This window comes from Pristiophorus japonicus, chromosome 4 (genome assembly GCF_044704955.1).
Source record: "Pristiophorus japonicus isolate sPriJap1 chromosome 4, sPriJap1.hap1, whole genome shotgun sequence".
Taxonomy (NCBI): domain Eukaryota; kingdom Metazoa; phylum Chordata; class Chondrichthyes; family Pristiophoridae; genus Pristiophorus; species Pristiophorus japonicus.
In genome coordinates, this window is record NC_091980.1 from 137,746,761 (window position 1) to 137,768,913 (window position 22,153).

Consider the following 22,153-nt stretch of genomic DNA (forward strand, 5'->3'; position numbering starts at 1 on the left):
TCCTTTTTGAATATATTTAGTGAATCACTACGTTGGCCCCCATGAAAGTGCCGATGCCGGGTTGAAATAATGAGTCAAATTTGTCCAGGATCTGTGAGCATGATACTCGCTCCACAGAGGAAATTGCATTGACATCGCCCCATTTCCAGTTCATGACAGCAAGCCAACTCCTCCCCAGTAGTGCGGGACCGTCCTCTGGGACAATCCAGAGTGGCAACCTGTTCTCCGAATCTTTGTGGGTCACGACTACCGTGGCGCTGCCAAGCACCGGAATGATCTGCTTTGTGTAAGTTCGTAGCTGTGCGTCAATCGGCGATAATTTTGGCCTCCTGGTCTTGGACGCCCACAACTTTGTGAACTGTTTGATACCCATCAGGGACTGGCTGGCCCCTGTGTCTAGCTCCATTGATACTGGGATGCCATTGAGGAGCACTTTCATCATTATCGGTGGCGTCCTGGTGTATGAACTGTATATGTGCTCCACATGAACTCGCTGAACTTCAGCTTCCAGCGATTTCTCCCAGCGTTCACTTCTGCAATTTCTGCAGGTATTATGCTCATCTCTGCAAACTCCGGCAGAGTGTGTGCCTCCATGCCTCCAACATGAGCTGTTGTTTGAAACAAAAGGTCCCTTGCCAGTCGATCGTCCCTGACTGCCCCTGTGACTGTCCTTGAATGTACCATTAACAGGTGTTGATGGCCCCATTACTGGCCGCATTGTTCCTTGCAATGGTGTGAATCACCGTTCAACTTGCCATTGTCTCTGTCGATCTCCCCCTTTGGGTTCGACTACATGTTGGGGCATGCCCGACTGCCCTTGTCTGCCTGGAGAACTGTGTGCTGCTTTAATAATGTTGAATCTCTGTCCCAACCATTCCTTAACACAGTACCTCTCGTCTGTTCTGCTCGTGGCCAAGCCTGCGTGGTTTAAATCCCAGTTTCTTGTCGCCATTGATACGTCCTTACTATACAGTATAAATGCACACGAGGCTCATGCTTGAGAGAAGGTCAGTCTGTGACCTGTCCTTTATTCCATAGCACTCAAGTGATGAAGGTGGGTGGAGCTTCCCCTTTTATACCTGAAGGTCCAAGTTAGGAGTGTCTCCCACCTAGTGGTCATTGCTCTCACAGTGTACAACTTAGGTCAGATTATACATGGGTTACAATGCTGGTTGAATACATGACAGCCTCTCTGCCTCTCAGATGCATGACTACTCGGCTGTCCCACATCAGGCAGTCTGCTTGTAGTGATAGCTCATGCATGCGCTTGTGAAAGGGTTTTAATTCCTCGGAGCAGGCATCGCGAGCCTCTGCCCAGTCACCGGTTAGGACACATCTTTTTACGAAGAATAACGTGGGGTCGCTGGCCGTCCAAGCTCTCATGTGCCGTCATGTGCGAACCTGTGGACTCAAAGGCATTGATTGCCATGACTATCTCACAGTCCTGTTTGTCAGACCCTTCCGTGGTCGCTAGGGGTAGCCTGCTGAGCGCATCGGCACAGTTGTCTGTGCCTGGTCTGTGCCTTATGGTATAGTCGTAGGATGCCAGCATGAGCGCCCACCGTTGAATTCGCGCTGAGGCGTTGGCGTTTATTGCCTTGCTCTCGGATAGGAGGGACGTGAGGGGCTTGTGGTCGGTTTCGAACGCGAACTTGGCCCCGAAAAGATATTGGTGCATCTTTTTGACACCGTACACGCACGCGAGCGCCCCCTTCTCTACGATTCCGTACCCGCGCTCCGCCTGCGAAAGTGACCTGGAGGCATAAGCTATGGATTGTAATTTGCCCGCACTATTGACATGTTGCAAAATGCACCCGACCCCATACGCTGGCGCATCGCATGTGAGAACTAGCTTTTTACCTGGGTCAAAGAAAGTCAAAACACTGTTGGAACACAGAAGGTTGCGTGCCTTATTGAAGGCGCGTTCCTGGGCGTCCCCCCAAAACCAATCGCACCCCTTTCTGAGTAGCACGTGGAGAGGCTCCAGCAGTGTGCTCAAGTTCTGCATAAAGTTCCCAAAGTAATTGAGTAGCCCGAGAAAGGCACGCAGTTCTGAGACATTCCGGGGCCTGGGTGCGAGGCAAATTGCTTTTGTTTTGGACTCTGTTGGGCGGATTCCATCAACGGCAATCCTTCTGTCCAAAAATTCAACCTCGGGTGTGAGAAACAGGCACTTGGATTTCTTGACTCGTAGGCCTACTCGATCCAAACGCTTTAGTACTTCCTTCAAATTACGGAGATGGGAGTCGGTGTCCCTGCCCGTGATAAGTATGTCGCCTTGAAATACAACCGTCCCCGGGATGGACTTGAGCAGACTCTCCATGTTGCGCTGGAATATGGCAGCTGCCGACCTGATGCCGAATGGGCATCGATTGTACATGAAAAGGCGTCGATCTGTGTTGATGGTGGTGAGTAGCTTGGATTCCTCGGTCAATTCTTGTGTCATAGACGCAGATGTGAGGTCTAGTTTACCTCCAGCCAATGTGGCAAATAAGTCCTCCGCTCTGGGCAGCGGGTACTGGTCTTGTAGGGAGACTCTCTTTATGGTAGATTTGTAGTCACCACAGATTCGTACGATCCATCAGGCTTCATGACTGGGACGATGGGACTTGCCCAGTCGCTAAATTCCACAGGTGATATAATGCCTTCCCGCGGAAGCCTGTCTAGTTTGTGTTCAATCTTTTCCCTCATCACATAGGGCACAGCTCTGGCCTTGTGATGGACCGGTCTAGCATCCTGTGTGATGCAGATTTTGACTTTGGCCCCTTTGAAAGTGCCCACACCTGGCTGAAAGAGATGTTCAAATTGCTTTATAACTGTTGAGCAGGAGGTCCGTTCCTCTAATGACATGGCATGGATATCATCCCATTTCCAGTTTAGTTTTGCCAGCCAGCTTCTCCCCAGCAGTGCTGGGGGGTCTCCGGGGACAATTCACAGGGGAAGTCGGTTCACTGTCCCTTTGTGTGTGACAGAGACCATGGCGCTGCCGAGGACTGGTACGATTTCTTTGGTATAGGTCCTTAGTGTGGTGCCGACCCTTGTGAGGTTTGGTCTGTCTCTTTTATGCGGCTACAGTTCAAATTGTTGAGCGCCCATGAGAGATTGACTCGCTCCCATATCCAGCTCCATGTTGACAGATATCCCGTTGAGTAGGACCCTCATCATTATAGGAGGCGTCCTATTGTAGGAGCAGCGGCCATTTATCGTGTTGACCCGCAGTACACCGGTGTCCCGAATACTGTCCCCACCATCTTCTGGTCCGCTTTCCGACCCATCTGATTCGTATACCAGCCGAGCTGCCGTTTTTTTGCACATGCGGGCCAAATGCCCTGTATATTCACAATTTCTGCAAACAGCCTGCTGAAATCGACATCCCATTGACGAGTGTCCACCCCCACACCTCCAGCACAGATCTGTTCCATTGTTCAGAGTTCCCAAAGAATGAGCTGCGTCTGGCTGATTTCTCTTGAGCTTCTCTCAGTTTGTAGTTGATTGCTCGCATTGTGGGTTGATGAGGTGTGAATGGCCGTTCCTGTGGCCCTTGATGGCCTCTGCCTGCTATCGAGAGCCTGTTCTCCTTTTGTCTGTGTGTGGGGGTAGCAGCTTGATGGCTTCTGCCTGCTGTCGAGAGCCTGTTCTCCCAGTTTTGTCTGTGTGTGGGGTTAGCAGCTTGTTTAGTGCTGTGACCTTCTTGCGATATTTCGTTAGTTGTCGTACCTGCATTGTAAATCAACCTCGTTTCTTCTTCCCCTACCAAGAATGTCTGTGCAACCAGTGCTGCTGCCTCTAACATCAGGTTCTTGGTCTCTATGAGCTTTCGGAATATGCCTGCGTGGCCTATTCCGTCAATGAAAAAGTCTCTCAGCATTTCTCTCCTCAGTTCATCGGAGAACTCACATAAACTAGCCAACCTCCGAAGTGCCGCCACGAAGTCGGGTATGCTCTGGCCCACACAGCATCTGTAGTTGTAGAACCTGTGTCTGGCCATGTGTAGGCTGCTCGCTGGCTTCAGGTGGTCTCTTACCAGTGTGCTCAATTCTTCAAACGACTTGCTTGCTGGTTTCTCGGGTGCCAACAGATCCTTCATTAAAGCGTATGTTTTCGAGCCACAGCTGGTCAAGAGATGGACTCTTCTCTTGTCTGCCTTATCGTCGCCTAACCAGTCTTTGGTTACAAAGCTTTGCTGGAGCCTTTCGATAAAGTCCTCCCAATTGTCTCCCGCATTGTACTTTTCATCTGATCCGTTGTTCGCCATTCTGTGGATTCTGTAATCCCGTAACCTGTCGCCACTATAAAGTCCTGTCCCCTCAGTACAGATTCACACGAGGCATGTAGTGAAGTCAAGGTCACTCTCGACCTGCACCTTTATTTCACAGCTCTGGAATGCTGCACTTGCCTGAGACTTGTCCTTATATACCTGTCTCTTGCAAGTGCACCCCTGGTGGTAAGGTATGCTGGTGGTTACAGGTCATATCTTGTTACAGTCATGTGTAGCATGTTAGGATACAGTTATATATAATAATATAAGATACATGACAGAAATGTCATGGTGAATGGAGGGCCAAAGGCTGGACAGTTGAGAGTTCAAAAGTGCAGTTGTAAGAGATTCAGGAGAGAGTTTTTTCCAGGGACGGACACAGAACGAGGTAAGGTTGGGAGAGGCGTGGAAGTGGGATGTGGGTGGAGAGCGATACGAGGAAGTGGTCAGAGATGGCTTTATCTGCGATTGACACTATGGGAGTAGCGAGACCACTAGAGATGGCAAGGTCGAGGGGGTGGCCGTGAATATGGGTTGGGGAGTTTACATTGAGGGAGAGATTAAGGAAGGATAGCAGGCTAGTGAACTCGGAGGAGAGAGGGCATGATGAATTGAGATGGAGGTTGAAATCACCGAGGATGAGAAGTCGTTCAGTGCAGAGGCAGAGAGAGGAAAGTAGTGAAGAAATATTGGTAATAACTTTTTTGATACTTGGGTGGGCGTTCAAGAACAAGAATTTTAAATGAGAGGCGAGAGGGTTGGAATAAGGTGAGATGCTTTAAGGAGGAGAAAGTGCTGGGGGACAGACCAAGGTGTACGGAGCAGAATATCTAGTTTCTGACCTTATCATCATCATCATCATAGGCAGTCCCTCAAACGAGGATGACTTGCTTCCACACGAGTTCACAGATGTTTCAATGAAGGACCCGATGTTCCAGTCCTGAACTCCAATTGAGGGGGTGGAAGATGCCTGTGCATGGATTTTTTTAACGTGTGGTGACCGTTGCACATCAGCCACCACATGGGCTTGACAGAGCTAGGTCTTTATCCAGTGGCAAAGGTTAACCAAGACGTCTGGAGACCTGCTCTGCTGCACGCACCTAGTGCGCACACGTCGCAGTGTGGGCTGGCCAGTACTGCCCCTAGATCCACGGCTCTTCTGGGCCCTGAACCCTCATTCGCCACACCTCCGCCACGATCTCGCGCAGATCCTCCGCCACAAACATTCGCTGCACCTCCGCCACGATCTCGCGCAGATCCTCCACCACAAACACTCGCTGCACCTCCGCCACGATCCCCCACCGCCCCTCCGCCACAAAAATTCTTGCCACACCTCCGCCACGATCTCTCGCCGCTCCTCCGCCACAAACACTCGCTGCACCTCCGCCACGATCCCCCACCACTCCTCTGCCATAAAAACACTCGCCGCACCTCCGCCACAATCTCCCGCCTCACCTCCGTCACGATCACTCACCAAATCTTAGCCATGATCTCTCATCACTCCTCCGCCCCAATCACTCGTCGCAAGTCCGCCACGACCTTCCCACTCCTCTGCTGTTCCAGGGTCCCAACGATGCTCCTGCCCATGCTCCAATCGGCAACCTGGGTCCTGATGATGTCGCCCAGTCGCCCACCTCGAAGCCGTCGCACATTTGTGTCAGCTCGCGCCGGAAGCTACGGATGGCATGCGCCCGCTCTTTATACTCCCGACCTGCGGTGGTGTTTCTGGCTTGCTCCAGTAGCTACAGCATTTATGCGGCTGGGCCAGTGAACTTCTGGTCAATGGTTATCCTCAGGATGTTGATAGTTGGATGGTAATGCTATTGAATATCGAGGGAAGGTGGTTATGCTCTCTCTTGTTGGAGATGGTCATTGCATGGCACTTGTGTAGCACAAACGTTACTTGCCACTTATCATCCCAAAGCCAGATATTGTCAAGGACTTGCTGCATGCGGGAATTGGTCTGCTTCATAATCTGAGGAATGGAACTGAACACATAGAAACATAGAAAATAGGTGCAGGTGTAGGCCATTTGGCCCTTCGAGCCTGCACCACTGTTCAATAAGATCATGGCTGATCATTCACCTCAGTACCCCTTTCCTGCTTTCTCTCCATACCCCTTGATCTCTTTAGCCACAAGGGCCATATCTAATTCCCTCTTGAATATATCCAATGAACTGGCATCAACAACTCTCTGCGGTAGGGAATTCCACAGGTTAACAACTCTCTGAGTGAAGAAGTTTCTCCTCATCTCAGTCCTAAATGGCTTACCCCTTATCCTTAGACTATGTCCCCTGGTTCTGAACTTCCCCAACATCGGGAACATTCTTCCTGCATCTAACCTGTCCAGTCGCGTCAGAATTTTATATGTTTCTATGAGATCCCCCCTCATCCTTCTAAACTCCAGTGAATAAAGGCCCAGTCGATCCAGTCTCTCCTCATATATCAGTCCTGCCATCCCGGGAATCAGTCTAGTGAACCTTCGCTGCTCTCCCTCAATAGCGAGAACGTCCTTCCTCAGATTAGGAGACCAAAACTGAACACAATATTCTAGGTGAGGCCTCACCAAGGCCCTGTACAACTGCAGTAAGACCTCCCTGCTCCTATATTCAAATTCCCTAGCTATGAAGGCCAACATACCATTTGCCTTCTTCACCGCTTGCTGTATCTGCATGCCAACTTTCAATGACTGATGTACCATGACACCCAGGTCTCGTTGCACCTCCTTTTCCTAATCTGCCACCATTCAGATAATATTCTGTCTTCCTGTTTTTGCCACCAAAGTGGATAACCTCACATTTATCCACATTATACTGCATCTGCCATGTGTTTGCCCACTCACCTAACCTGTCCAAGTCACCCTGCAGCCTCTTAGCGTCCTCCTCACAGTTCACACCGCCACCCAGCTTAGTGTCATCTGCAAACTTGGAGATATTACATTCAGTTCCCTCATCCAAATCATTAATGTATATTGTAAATAGCTGGGGTCCCAGCACTGAGCCCTGCGGCACCCCACTAGTCACTGCCTGCCATTCTGAAAAGGACCCGTTTATCCCGACTCTCTGCTTCCTGTCTGCCAACCAATTCTCTATCCACGTCAGTACAATACCCCCAATAACATGTGCTTTAATTTTGCACACCAATCTCTTGTCAAACGCCTTTTGAAAGTCCAAATACACCACATCCACTGATTCTCCCTTGTCCACTCTACCAGTTACATCCTCAAAAAATTCTCGAAGATTTGTCAAGCGGGATTTCCCTTTCATAAATCTATGCTGACTTGGACTGATCCCGTCACTGCTTTCCAAATGTGCTGCTATTTTATCTTTAATAATTGATTCCAACATTTTCCCCACTACTGATGTCAGGCTAACCAGTCTATAATTACCCGTTTTTCTCTCCCTCCTTAAAAAGTGGTGTTACATTAGCTACCCTCCAGTCCATAGGAACCGATCCAGAGTCGATAGACTGTTGGAAAATGATCAGCAATGCATCCACTATTTCTAGGGCCACTTCCTTAAGTACTGTGGGATGCAGACTATCAGGCCCAGGGATTTATCGGCCTTCAATCCCATCAATTTCCCGAACACAATTTCCTGCCTAATGAGGATTTCCTTCAGTTCCTCCTTCTCACTAGACCCTCGGTCCCCTAGTATTTCCGGAAAGTTATTTGTGTCTTCCTCCGTGAAGTCAGAACCAAAGTATTTGTTTAACTGGTCTGCCATTTCTTTGTTCTCCATTATAAATTCACCTGAATCTGAATGCAAGGGACCTACGTTTGTTTTCACTAATCTTTTTCTCCTCACATACCTATAGAAGCTTTTGCAGTCAGTTTTTATGTTCCCAGCAAACTTCCTCTCATAATCTATTTTCCCCCTCCTAATTAAACCCTTTGTCCTCCTCTGCTGTATTACAAAATTCTCCCAGTCCTCAGGTTTGCTGCTTTTTCTGGCTAATTTATATGCCTACTCCTTGGATTTAACACTATCCTTAATTTCCCTTGTTAGCCACGGTTGAGCTACCTTCCCAGTTTTATTTTTACTTCAGACAGGGATGTACAATTGTTGAAGTTCATCCATATGATCTTTAAATGTTTGCCATTGCCTATCCACCATCAACCCTTTAAGTATCACTCGCCAGACTATTCTAGCCAATTCAAGTCTCATACCATTTTAAGTTACCTTTCCTTAAGTTCAGGACCCTAGTCTCTGAATTAACTGCAATCATTGGTGAACATTCCCACTTTTGAGCTTATGATGGAGGGAAAGTCATTGATGAAACAGCTGAAGATAGTTGGGTCTTTTTAATCATCAAATTAAATTCAGAACTGTTCACTGACGGGACTGTTTGGAACACGTGACACATGGGTTATATCGGAGATGAAATGAGTGGATGGTCTACTATATTAGTGGAGCTCGAGGCAGTTATCTGTTCCAAGTATTTTTTACAGTGTTCCTGAATATAAATATGAACTCAGTTTCCTGATCATTAATCTGCACATAAAGAGAATTTAATGAAAAAGCTGCTCAGCTACCCTAGAGACTGTTAATCTGATCATTAAAATCTCAGTAGTATACCATTTCTGCGAAATTGTTAACCTGAGCTCAATTGTTCATAATTAAGCAATAAAGAATGTCCCCATGTATTGTCTTGGGCCGGAGGTACTGGAATGCATCACCGGAAACAACATTTTAATTTGATTTATTAAGGTTCCTTTTAACATTTTTTTGTTAATTTACAGGTTCGAGTGGTTGTGCCCCGTAACAAGGGGGCACATGGTTGAATTCAATTGGCAATCGCCGTATTTAAAAGAGTTGTATTGTTTTGGGGGAGGGAAATGAGGTTAAGGAGCAGACTCGAAGGCCACACTTTTTATTGCTATTCAATTACACTCAAACTATAAAAGTCAAAAGGGAAAAAATTTACTTTGCTTTTTTGAATGATATCCAGTTTGTGTGCCTGCTATGAGTAAACTCTTGCACTGCTAGCAGTGAGGAAAAAAACAGGAGAGGACTGCAAAATTATTAAATTGTCATAAATTAAGTCACTTTTACCCAAAATGAATGAGACTTTACAAGTCTGGATCTTTTCTGCCTGTATCTAGGTCGGGGTGCAGAGGGAGGAAACTTCACAATTATCATGAGGTGATTGTAACTTTTAGGGTACAAAGTTTTGGTATTTTTTTAAGCTGAAATCATCTCACTGATTGCATCATTATGGTTCATTTACATTATAGAACCATAGAAGGAGGCCATTTGGTCTATCGTGCCTGTGCTGGCTATCCAATTAGTCCCACTCCTTTTTCCCCATAGCCCTGTAATTCTCTCCCCTTCAAGTATTTATTCAATTCCCATTTGAAAGTTACTATTGAATCTGCTTCCACCACCCATCCAGGCAGTGCATTCCAGATCATAACAACTCGCTGCATAAAGTAAATTCTCATCATCTTCCCTCTGGCTCTTTTGCCAATCATCTTGCATTTGTGACCTTGTAAAATCTCTTGCAAAATACTAGATATAAATTACGTTACTTTTTTCAAAAATAAAGCTATTTTCTTCCTTTATTCCAGGTCTTCCCATGTTACTTAGCATCCTTGGCTATGCGACCAGATCGAGGGTCCCAGATGTAGGTTTTTCTATGATCAGGCCTCTCCTCCGTGGCAAATATCACATTCAGAGGTTCTCCATAAGGCAGAATGCGATGTGGAGTAAGCACCAATACCAATATTCAAAGGGGAAACCTAGCACCAGTTATGTTCTGAGGCCAGCTATAGATGGTGTGTGTAAAGCCAGACTGAGGAGACTCAAGGGCTCTGATACAGACCAAGAAGGTTAATAATACTGAGAGAAGGTGCGCACCAATTCTTGCGGCACCAATCGTAATTGATACAGCAGGTCGACAGTGATTGTGTTCCACTGTCCATCAACAACAACTTGCATTTCTTTAGTGCCTTTAACCTGGTAATACTTATCAAGGCATTTGACACTGACCCACATATTAGAACAGGTAATCAAAAGCTTGGTCAAAGAGGTAGGTTTTAAGGGCCAGCTAACAGGAGGAGAGAGATAGAGCGGTGTAGACGTTTAGGTGGGATTTCCAGAACTTATGGCCCTCAGCAGCTGAAGGCACGACTGCCAGTGGTGGAATGATAACAATCGGAGAGGCATATATAAGGGCATAGGAGGAGCGCAGAGATGTTGGATGGCAGAGATGTTGGATAGGAGGAGCGCAGAGATGTTGGAGACAGGAGAAAGATACTGTCTCTGCGACACAACAATCAGTGTCGCGAGATGCTATTGGACACTAATCTAAAACAAACAGCAGCTGCAATAAGAAGTCTTCCATAAACTTGAGCTCATTCAAACCTCAGCTGTCTATATGATAACTCGCACCAATTCCTGTTCACCCAACACCCCTAGGAGCTACCCAGTCCAGCAACTCCTTGATTTAAAAATTTCTCATCCTTGTATTCAAATTGCCTTGTCCCTCCAATCACTGTAAGCTCCTGCAACCCTACAGCCATCCAACATCTTTACACACACCATCCATAGCCTAAGAACATAACTGGTGCTAGGTTTTCCCTTTGCATATTGGCATTGGTGCTTACTCCACATCTCATTCTGCCTCAGTGAAAAAGTTTTAAAGTCCAGTATATCTCGTGTAAATACTGTCTGTTTCTATAATATAGTTTCACAAGAATTGTGTGTTATTTTACCTTAGCCTAGCAACAACAGCGGTGAACCCAACATAACTGAACTTCACTGTCCTTGATCAATTATTTGATCCAAGAATTCAGTATTACAAAAATAAAGCAAAAGGATGTTTAATTCTCATTGTTCTCCTGCTTTCTCCTGCAGGCAAGGTCTTCTCGTTGGGATATGATTGCTGTTTGTTGTATGGTCCCTTGCCCAAGTGGCTGTTTTCTGTATGTGAGCTTTGATAGTGAGTATCGGCAGGTTATTCAGCCTTGTGGGTTTTTTGTGGGTGTCACTGGCAAGGCCATTATTGCTCATCCCCAATTGCCTATGAGAAGATGGTGGTGAGCTGCCTTCTTGAACCACTGCAGTCTGTGTGGTACTGTTAGGGAGGGAGTTCCAGGATTTTGACCCAGCGATGATGAAGGAACGGTGATATATTTCCAAGTCAGGATGGTGTGTAGCTTGGAGAGGAACTGGGAGGTGGCAATGTTCCCATGCGCCTGCTGCTCTTTTCCTTCTAGGTGGTAGCGGTCACGGGTTTTGGAGGTGCTACGAAGAAGCCTTGGCAAGTTTCTGCAGCGCATCTTGTAAATGGTACACACTGCAGCCATGGTGCGCCAGTGGTGGAGGGAGTGAATGTTGAAGGTGGTGGATGGGGTGAGAATCAAGTGGGCTGTTTTGTCCTGGATGGTGTCGAGCTTCTTGAGTGTTGTTGGAGCTGCACTCATCCAGGCAAGTGGAGAGCATTCCATCACACTCCTGACTTGTGCCTTGTCGGTGGTGGAAAGGCTTTGGAGAGTTAGGAAGTGAGTCACTCACCGCAGAATACCCAGCCTCTGACCTGCTCTTGTAGGAACAGTATTCATATAGCTGGTCCAGTTAGGTTATGAGCCTGATCTCATTCTTGCTTGAAGCGCTGAAAGCAGGGATCCCGAGATTACAATCCGGAGTGGAAACCCAAGCCAATTTTTCACCACCTAGTAACCTGGCTGAGAGTTAAATCAGCATAGTTTAAGGATTTAACCTGGGACCTTCTAAATCTGTTTGGGTTAACTACTCGCTGACTTAATCAACAAGCCATTGAATTGTGTTTCTTTTGTCACTTTTTTTTAAATGGTTCATGATGTAGTGATATTGGGCTCAATTTTGCCCAAGCCTATTTCTGGCTTATTGACAGAGTTACGTCCATTTTTCTAGGCCAGATATGCGACAGAAATATTTTGCCAAAGTTTCCCATGTATGATTCAAATTTGGCGCCTTGCAGCGTGTCCAGTCGCCTCAGGGGGTGGAGCCTGCTGTCTGCACTAAAAAAACAATGCGCAACAAAAAAAGTGACGTTTCTGACTTTGTTGCAATGGACGCGCATGCGCAGTACAGCTCCGAGTTGGCAATCAGCCATTTTTAAAGAGTCAGTTGTGTGTGTGAGAAGGAGTGCTATGTGAGAGCATTGGAAAAATCGCAGCTGCAGCAATACAAGATGTAATGTGGCGCAAGGACCAAGAATCTCTTACAGGGTGAAGTGGAGACACTAGTTATTGTGATTGAGACCAGATGGCAGGAGCTGGACACCAGCAGAGGTCACATAAAAGTTCCACCCAAAGAAATGAAGAAACGCTGGAACTAAGTTGCAAAAGATTACTGCGTAATGCTGACCAGCGCGAGATCTGGAGGCCAGTGTAAAAAGAAGTGGCACGACCTTGGTCAATTAGTTAGTGTAAGTAATATTTTCATTTATTCACTGGAATTGCAATTGTAAATGCGACCAGCTGTATATGTCCCACCTGGCAGAAAGACACCCTCTTTAAAAAGTTGCATTTTCATCTTTGCAGAGGAAGGTGGCACATAATAAAAGGGAAAGAGCTCGAACAGGAGGTGGTCTGGCAAATCTGCAGCCACTGACAGCTTTGGAAGAGATGGTCGCTGCTTTGATGGGTCTTGCCTGGAGAAAAGCAATCACCACTGCACAAGCTGGGCCCACACTCGAGGGAGAGGGTAAGTCCTGCAAATTCCACAGTCTGTATCACTTAGGTGCAGGTACGAACACCTGTCTCGACAGACCTGATTTGGGTAAGGCCTCCTGCCCAGCACCCTACGGGCTCTGATGTTTCTCATGTGATGACGTCGAATCGTTGTCTCCTACGTAGCACCATCATGCAGAAGGCTCGCACAAGGTTGGCATTGTCAGTATTGCCCCCATAGTTAAATTTTACCTTTGCAAGAAGCTCAAAATGGCAGAAAGGCAGGCAGGACAGGTTCTTTGTTCTCTTTCCCTAGAGTCTGTATGGATGGACCACACCCAGGTCTTGTGGCTTCTCCTCTCTCCTCCCCCCACTCCACCAACTAATTGCAGTCGTGTGACTTCTCCCCTTCCCCCCTCCTCCTCCAAACTCATTGCAGTCTTGTGCCTAGTGCAGCAGCCTTCTGATCCCCACCTCCCCCCGGGCTTGTTTTCCAGCTGAGCCCCAAACCTGTGTCCGGGCGTGGGGCCGATTCTGACGGCCGACGCTACGACCCCCCTCCAGCCCTGCCTGAAGACGTTCGGTGGTGGTGTGTAAGTAATTAAAAAAAAGAAAATTTCAGAAATCCAAGAAACTTCTATGTACTTCGATGAAAGGTAAAAAAAGTTGAACTTCATTACGGATATTTCAAGTGTTAGAGACTCCCTCCAAAAGCTTCGATGAAAAACAATGGCGTCTTTCAGCGCCGTTTCTCGTGCGCTGCTTTCTGTTAACTCACCAGAAGGTTTTTCGGGAGTAGCCAGAAACGCTGACCTAGGATAAAAATTTTTTGAGCAAACTGCAAAAAATGCTAAAAACTGGCGCAGCCATGAGGGAACATCAAAGAAACCTAACCTAGAAAAATCGTAACTAAACCAGTTACGCTGGCGCCAATTCCAGGTGGAAACTTTGAATTAAATAATTGCGCCAGAAAAATAACGGTGCACGCCAAAAAACGCCGCAAATGACCCGGGAAAATTGAGCCCATTGACATTTTTTAAATAAAAGAGAAGTGGCATTATATATGTTAGAGGTTTAACTTATTGCATGTTCTAAAAATACTCTTCTGATCTTGCGCTCTATTGTTGTATGAGGTTAGTCTGTTCTATGCTGCCATGTATAGTAACACCATATCCGTAAGTTTCTTTTTATAATACTTGTTATTTGCCGAGACCTTTAAATACGTACTTTAAGTAGATGTTATGTGGCACTTTGCAATTATGCAGATTGGTGGGTTGTGCATTTACTTTGTTGACAGCAGCTGAGGACGGATTTCAGAGGCATCAATTAGTTCCTTCCTTCCTCCCCTCACCCGCCTCTCCAATCCAGCACACCATTGCCTATTCAATGAGTGACAAATAAGGAGTAGGCAGCCTCTGATCCACATGGTTTGTGTGAATAGCCTAGTGTGACTCACTCTTCAATTTTCCTCCCACCCAATAGAGAAGTGACCAGCATCCTGTTGATAACTCCATCAAGGCCAGAGTGAGGATGTGAGAATTCTTCGAGATGTGTAAGGAATCAATGGAACTGTTGAGATATTTTGATCCCAGTCGTGTGACTATATAAAACTAACAGGTAAGTATCGTGAGGCAGTGAGGTACAAAAATACCCAAATTAAAATTCGGAAGCCATGCATAATCATTTAACTTGCTTTGTATTGGTCCTTTACAGCTCTCTTTCTGAATATATACCTCAAAAACACACTTCTAATGTTTTTAGCCACAGTTTGTATGAAAAAGTTATTTCTGATTCAGGGTGCGTACTCCCATAAAAGGTGACTTGTGTATTTAATGACCCCAAAATTCCACATGCATTACCCGAAAAAATGGATGATCCTCGTTCAAGCTGAGAGTGGACATTGCAAAACACAATCCGTGTCTAGGACAAGAGTCAACATCACAAGGCATGACCTTGTATAAGATGAGAGTTGGCATTACAAATCTTCCATCCACCAAAACTTTATCTCCATGTTGGCTGGTGCCCCTAAATACATTTTGCCTCTGTTATTTCTCATTTTCGCACATTCCTACCACCTGTTGTTCCGCTCATCCAGCACTGTGGTGCTCTCAGATTTGATTCCTTATCTGTGTCACACCAGCTGATCCAAGCCGAGGTGGCAGTCAGGGAGCTAGAGTTGGCAATAAGTTTGCTATATTAGGGGAGAGAGGAAAATAAATGACCCAGGTTTCTCACTCCTGATATCTGTGTGGTGGCCCCTTCTGGAAAATGCCCAGATGGATAACTCAGTTCTCCAAGACATTGATCATTGCTATTCACACCTCTGTACAGTACTCCTGTAAAAATGGCAAGCCACAAACTACACATTCAAAAGCTGCTTACAATTTGTACTTAAATATAAAAAGGATGTAAAGAGTTGCCACATTTCTGCTTCTAGTAAGTAAAGTTCTACGTTCATAAGTAATCACAGACAGATGAAGTCTCCAGGATAAAGCATCACAACAGCCTAATCTTTGAGCTGGGTGGGTCTGCACTCGCCTGGTTCTATTTTTATCTATCTAATCGTAGCCAGAAAATCTCCTGCAATGGCTTCTCTTCCCACTCCCACATTGTCACCTCTGGTGTTCCCCAAGGATCTGTTCTTGGCCCCTCTTATTTTTCATCTACATGCTGCCCCTTGGCGACATCATCCGAAAACACGGAGACAGTTTCGACATGTACGCTGATGACACCCAGCTCTACATCTCCACCATTTCTCTCGACCCCTCCACAGTCTCTAAATCGTCAAACTGCTTGTCCAATATCCAGTATTGGATGAGCAGAAATTTTCTCCAATTATATATAATGGGAGGACCGAAGCCATTGTCTTTGGTCCCCGCCACCAACTACGTTCCCTAACTACGGACTCCATCCCTCTCCCTAGCAGCTATCTGAGGCTAAACCACTCTGTTCGCAACCTAGGTGTCATATTTGACCCTGAAATGAGTTTCCAGCCACATATCCGTGGCATAACTAAAACCGCCTTTTTCCACCTCCTTAACATTGCCTGCCTCCACCTCTGCCTCAGCTATTCAGCTGCTGAAAGCCTCATCCATGCTTTTGTTACCTCTAGACTTGACTACTCCAACTCATTCCTGGCTGGCCTCCCACCTTATACACTACGTAAACTTGAGGTCATCCAAAACTCAGCAGCCCGTGTCCTAACTCACACCAAATCACGATCACCCATCACCTCTGTGCTTGCTAACCAACATTGTTAAACAACGCCTCGATTTCAAAATTCTCATCCTTGTTTACAAATCCCTCCATGGCCTTGCCCCTCCCTATCTCTGTAATCTATTACAGCCTCACAACCTCACGAGATATCTGCGCTCCTCAAATTCTGCCCTTTTGAGCATCCCTGATTATAATTGCTCAACCATTGGTGGCCGTGCCTTCAGCTGCCTGGACCCTAAGCTCTGGAACTCCCTCCCTAAACCTCTCCACCTCTCTACCTCTCTTTCCTCCTTTAAGATACTCCTTAAAACCTATCTCTTTAATCAAGCTTTTGGTCATCTGCTGTAGTTTCTTCTTATGTGGCTCGGTGTCAAATGTATCTGTTTTATAACACTGCTGTGAAGCGCCTTAGGACGTTTCACTACGTTAACGGCACAATATAAATAAAAGCTGTTGTTGTTATTCATCTAAAAGAGACAACCCTCGGTATAATTTGAGGAAAAAAATCAGATCAGGAAGGGCATTTAGCCCATCTTATTTTATCCATCAGTGAGATCTTAATATTAGCCCATTGTAGCATTCAGTTGTTTCTTAAATTATTTCATAAATGATTGGTAATTCCATCTAAACTACATTTCCAATGCTGGGCTTAGAAAAGATATGTCTTTGATTTAAGTTCCCATCACCTATTACAGCTCATTGCTTTCGGTGGAGTTTTGGGTAGTATAGAATTAGGATGGAGGGTGCTTGGAGCCGAGGATATGCTCCTGTATCAGCACGAACCCTCCGAGACACAGTCAAGGTGATATCCCGGAGTAAGAGACATATTGCACTATAGTCATTTTGTTTACCTCTCTTTTTGAAATTTTAATTTCTAATATTCCTTTCTTTTTAATCTACATGTGTGGGGTCGAGGAATCTCTCCAATAGATGAATATGTGAAGATAAACCTACATTGTGGATATTGTATCCTGGAGTTTCCCTTTTATGGGCTCAATTTTGCCCAAGCCCGTTTACTGGCGTATTGCCAGAGTTACGCCTGTTTTTCTAGGCCAGAAATGTGCCGGAAATAATTTGCCGAAGTTTCCCCGTTGTATAATTCGAACTTGGCGCCAGGCAGCACGTCCAGTCGCCTCGGGGGGGTGGGGGGTGGAGCCTGCTGTCTGCGGCGAAAAATGATGGCGCACCTTCTGCACATGGAATAAAAAAGTGACGTTTCTGACTTTGTTGCAATGGACGCGCTTGCGCAGTACGGCTCCGAGTTGGCAACCGGCCCTTTTTAAAGAGCCAGTTGTGTATGTGAGAAGGAGTGCTGTGTGAGAGCATTGGAAAATTTGGAGCTGCAGCAGTACAAGATGCAATGCGGTACAAGGACCAAGAATTTCATACAGGAAGAAGTGGAGGCACTAGTTACTGTGATTGAGAACAGATGGCAGGAGCTGGACACCAGCAGAGGTCACATAAAAGTTCCACCCAAAGAAATGAAGAAACGCTGGAACCAAGTTGCAGAAGATTACTGCGTAATGCTGACCAGCGCGAGATCTGGAGGCCAGTGTAAAAAGAAGTGGGGGCAGGACCTTGGTCAAGTAGTTAGTGTTAGTAATATTTTCATTTATTCACTGGAATTGAAATTGTAAATGTGACTATCTGTATGACCCACCCAGGAGAAAGACACCCTCTCTAAAAAGTTATGTTTTCATCTTTGCAGAGGAAGGTGGCAAATAATAAAAGGGAAAGAACTCGAACAGGAGGAGACCCGGCAAATCTGCAACCACTGACACCCTTGGAAGACAGTGTGGCTGCTTTGATTGGTCCTGCCTTGAGAAAAGCAACCACCACTGCACAAGCTGGGCCCACACTCGAGGGAGAGGGTATGTCCTGCAAATTCCACAGTCTGGCTTTGCTAAATGTTAAGTACTGCGCGGGCTATCTATGCTTTGGTTCCTGGGGATGTCCCCGTCAGCTACGCTTTGGTTGATGCAAAGTGCAATCGTTCATTATGGTCCTTCAAATCAATATGCTGCCTGGCCTGCGCTGTGTGAGCCTACTCATGCCACCCACCCTGCCCCCTCCTTTGCTGCTAACCATTTGTCTATGTTCTGTTATGTTTTGCAGAACTTGAGGCCGATCCTGATGATGCAGAAGAAAATTCAGATGAGGACCAGCCTGATCAGGATAACATCTTCGAATCTAACCCTCCAGACCAAGAATATGTGGGTGAGGGTGAGTAGAAGGGGATGGAGCTGGATGAAGGCCCCATTGTTTTATTGACTTTGGAGGAGTCGCCGCTCATTGAAGTGCCGCTCATTGCAGTGACAGCTCCTTTCATGACGAGTGGTTTGAGTGCTGGTGGGACATTCCATGGTTTCCGAATGTCCAAGGCTGCGGGTCCCAGTGGTGGGGTGCAGTGAGGCACACCCAGGGCCCCACCGTCCCAGGCTGCGGGTTCCAGTGGTGGGATGCACCGAGGTACACCCAGGGCCGCACCTTCCCAGGCTGTGGGTCCCAGTGGCAGGGTGCAAGCCACACCCGTGGGGAGGAGAGGAAGTAGAGCTCGACCACGCTCTCCTAAGGTACAGGATCCAACAGATGTGGTTCAGATGATGTAATTGAATGCGGAGAACATTGACCTTACCCGATCACTCCTGGACGCCATCAGTGGGGTGAGTGATGAGGTAGCGGGACTGTCGGGAGAAATAACAGCAATGTCATGAGAAATGGGAATGATGTCTGTGCTCCGGCCTCACTTGCATGGCTTCCTCGTCCATTGTTGTCCTCCTCCTGCTCGTCATCTGCATCTTCCGCATCATTGTCATCAGCCACTCTCACCGCAGGTGGATCTTCCACTACCAGGTGCTGCTGCCTCATGATGGCTAAGTATTGCAGCGTGCAGCACACAACAGTGAACTGACCGGCAATCTCAGGGGAGTACAGCATGTAGCCTTTGGAATGGTCCAGGCATCGGAAACGCTGTTTCAAGATGCCAATGGTCCTCTCTATGATGCTGCACTTCGCAATATGCGAGATGTCGTATTCACAGTCAGCTTCCGTCCCGGCTACGCTTAGAAGCGTCATGAGCAAGGTGGTGAGGCCATATCCTTTATCTCCCAGTAGCCAGCTCTGCCCTACTGGCTGCTGCTAAAACATGGCAGATATAATGCTGTCGCATAGTATGAACACATCACGGGTGTTCCCAGGGTATCTTGCATCGACTGATATGATACGATGCATGTTGTCACACACGAGCTTTACATTAATGGAGTGGAATCCTTTTCTGTTCCTGTACATCTCGGAATCCTCCAAAGGTGCTCGCAAGGCGATGTGGGTACAATCAATGCAACCCTGTACCTTTGGGAAGTCAGCAGTCCTGGAGAAGCCCACAGCCCTGCTTGGCCGGTCATGAGGAACTTTATGAAGTCAATCCTCCGTCCATAAAGTACAGCTACCACCTCACGAATGCATACATGTGTTGCACGTTGAGAGATGGCGCACACATCACCAGTTGTAACTTGAAATGAGCCAGAGGCATAGAATGAAAGTGCAGCTGTAACCTTCACTTCAACTGACAAAGCAATTCTCCTGATGCTTCTAGGTTGCAGGTCTGCTTTGACCAACCCACAGATCTCACTTACAACTTCTTTGCGGAAACGCAGCCTTCTGACACAGTCATGTGGAGGTACGAAAGCCTGTCTCGATATATCTAAGGTGGGTAAGGCCTCCTGCCGAGCACCCTGATGTGATGATGTTGAATCAATTGTCTCCTACATAGCACCATGATGTAGAAGGCTCACACAAGGTATGGCATTGTCAGTATTGCCTCCATACTTAAATTTTACTTTTAAAAGAAGCTCAAACGGCAGGAAAGCAGGCAAGACAGGTTCGCAGTCCTCTCTCCCTAAGGTCTGTTTGGATGGACCACACCCAAGGTCTTGTAACTTCTCCTCTCTTTCCCCGCACCCCCACCCCCACCCTTAACTAATTGGAGTTTTGTGACTTCTCCACTTCTCTCTCTCCCTCTTCCTCCCGCCACCCCCCCGCCCCTCCTCCCCCCCTCCCCCGCTCCCAGTCATTGCAGTCTTGAGAAGCCTTCCGATCGGCACCTTGCTCCCTGGGCTCAGTCTGCAGAAGCCTTCCGAGCAGCACATTGCTCTCTCCTGCCGCACCCCCCTCCTCCCACAGCTTGTTTTCTAGCTGAACCCCGAGCCCCTGTGTCCGGGCGCGGAACGATTCTGCCGGCCAAAGCTACGACCCTCCTGCCCTGCTTCAAGACGTTCGGTGGTGGCGTGTGAGCGAGTAAAAAAAAAAGTGAAAACTTCTGAAATCCAACAAACTTCCATTTACTACGTTGACACGTAAAAAAAGTTGAACTTTATTATTGGTCTTTGTAGTGTTCTTAATATTCGGTAAAAAACAATGGCGTCTTTCAGCGCTGATTTGTCAATGTGCGCTGGTTTTCTTAAGTGCCCAGAAGGTTTTTCAGGAGTGGCCAGATACACCGACCTAGGAGGAAAAAATCTTGGCAAAACTGCGAAAAATGATAAAAACCAGCGCAGGCATGAGGGAACGCAAAAAAAAACGTATAAAAAAACTGGCTAGAAAAATCGTAACTAAGTCAATTACACTGGTGTGGATCACAGGGGGAAACTTGGAAAAAAATAAATACACCAAAAAAAACGATGCGCGCCGAAAGAACGGCGCAAATGACCCAGGAAAATTGAGCCCTAAGTCTGGTATTTTATTTGCATTTCTGTTGGGAAAGTCTCTCCCATGTTTCATTGCTCTATAAATCACAACATAGAAACATAGAAACATAGAAAATAGGTGCCATTCGGCCCTTCGAGCCTGCACCACCGTTCAATATGATCATGGCTGATCATGCAATTTCTGTACCCCATTCCTGCTTTCTCTCCATACCCCTTGATCCCTTTAGCCATAAGGGCCACATCGAACTCCCTTTTGAATATATCTAACGAACTGGCCTCAACAAATTTCTGTGGTAGAGAATTCCACAGGTTCACGATTCTCTGAGTGAAGAAGTTTTTCCTCATCTTGGTCCTAAATAGCTTACCCCTTATCCTTAGACTGTGACCCTGGTTCTGGACTTTCCCAACATCGGGAACATTCTTCCTGCATCTAACCTGTCCAATCCTGTCAGAATTTTATCTGTTTCTATGAGATCCCCTCTCATTCTTCTAATTTCCAGTGAATGTAAGCCTAGTCGATCCAGTCTTTCTTCATATGTCAGTCCTGTCATCCCCTGGGAATCAATCTGGTGAACCTTCGTTGCACTCCTTCAATAGCAAGAATGTCCTTTCTCAGATTAGGAGACCAAAACTAACGCAATATTCGAGGTATGGCCTCACCAAGGCCTGTACAACTGCAGTAAGACTTCCCTGCAGTCTGGTGAACCTTCGCTGCACTCCCTCAATAGCAAGAATGTCCACTCTCAGATTAGGAGACCAAAACTGAACACAATATTCAAGGTGTGGCCTCACCAAGTGAGGCATCTTCACCATGCTTATCTTCACATCTGAAATTCTAAAATTTAATTCCGACGGGGATCTTAATTTGACATGTCTGCGAATTTAGCAAACCTATTGACCAAATGCTGCAGAACCTACTTTCCAATTGTAGCTCTTAGGTTTTCATGGGTAACAAATTTATTTTGCACAGCTCAGATTTCCATGATGTGCTTTGTAGTAGAAAGAAATCTTGTAGCAAGATTAATGCAGGAAAGATGCAGCAGAAATCAGCGAGCAACCGACTGCCAAGCCTTACCTCACTGAGTAGAAAGCAGAGCCACCCACTTCAGCCTAATAAGCAATTCATCCTCTTTCCTTTGTTTTTCAGGCAATGGATTCTTAATTGCCAAAAAATATGGAAGTTGCTTGAAATCTGAAACAAAAATAAAAAGCTGTAACCACTCAGCAGATCAGGCAGCATCAGTGGAGAGAACAGAGCAGTTAACATCTCCAGTGTAGCCACTTCTTCAAAAATATTAGTTGCGCTGTATATTTTTCAAA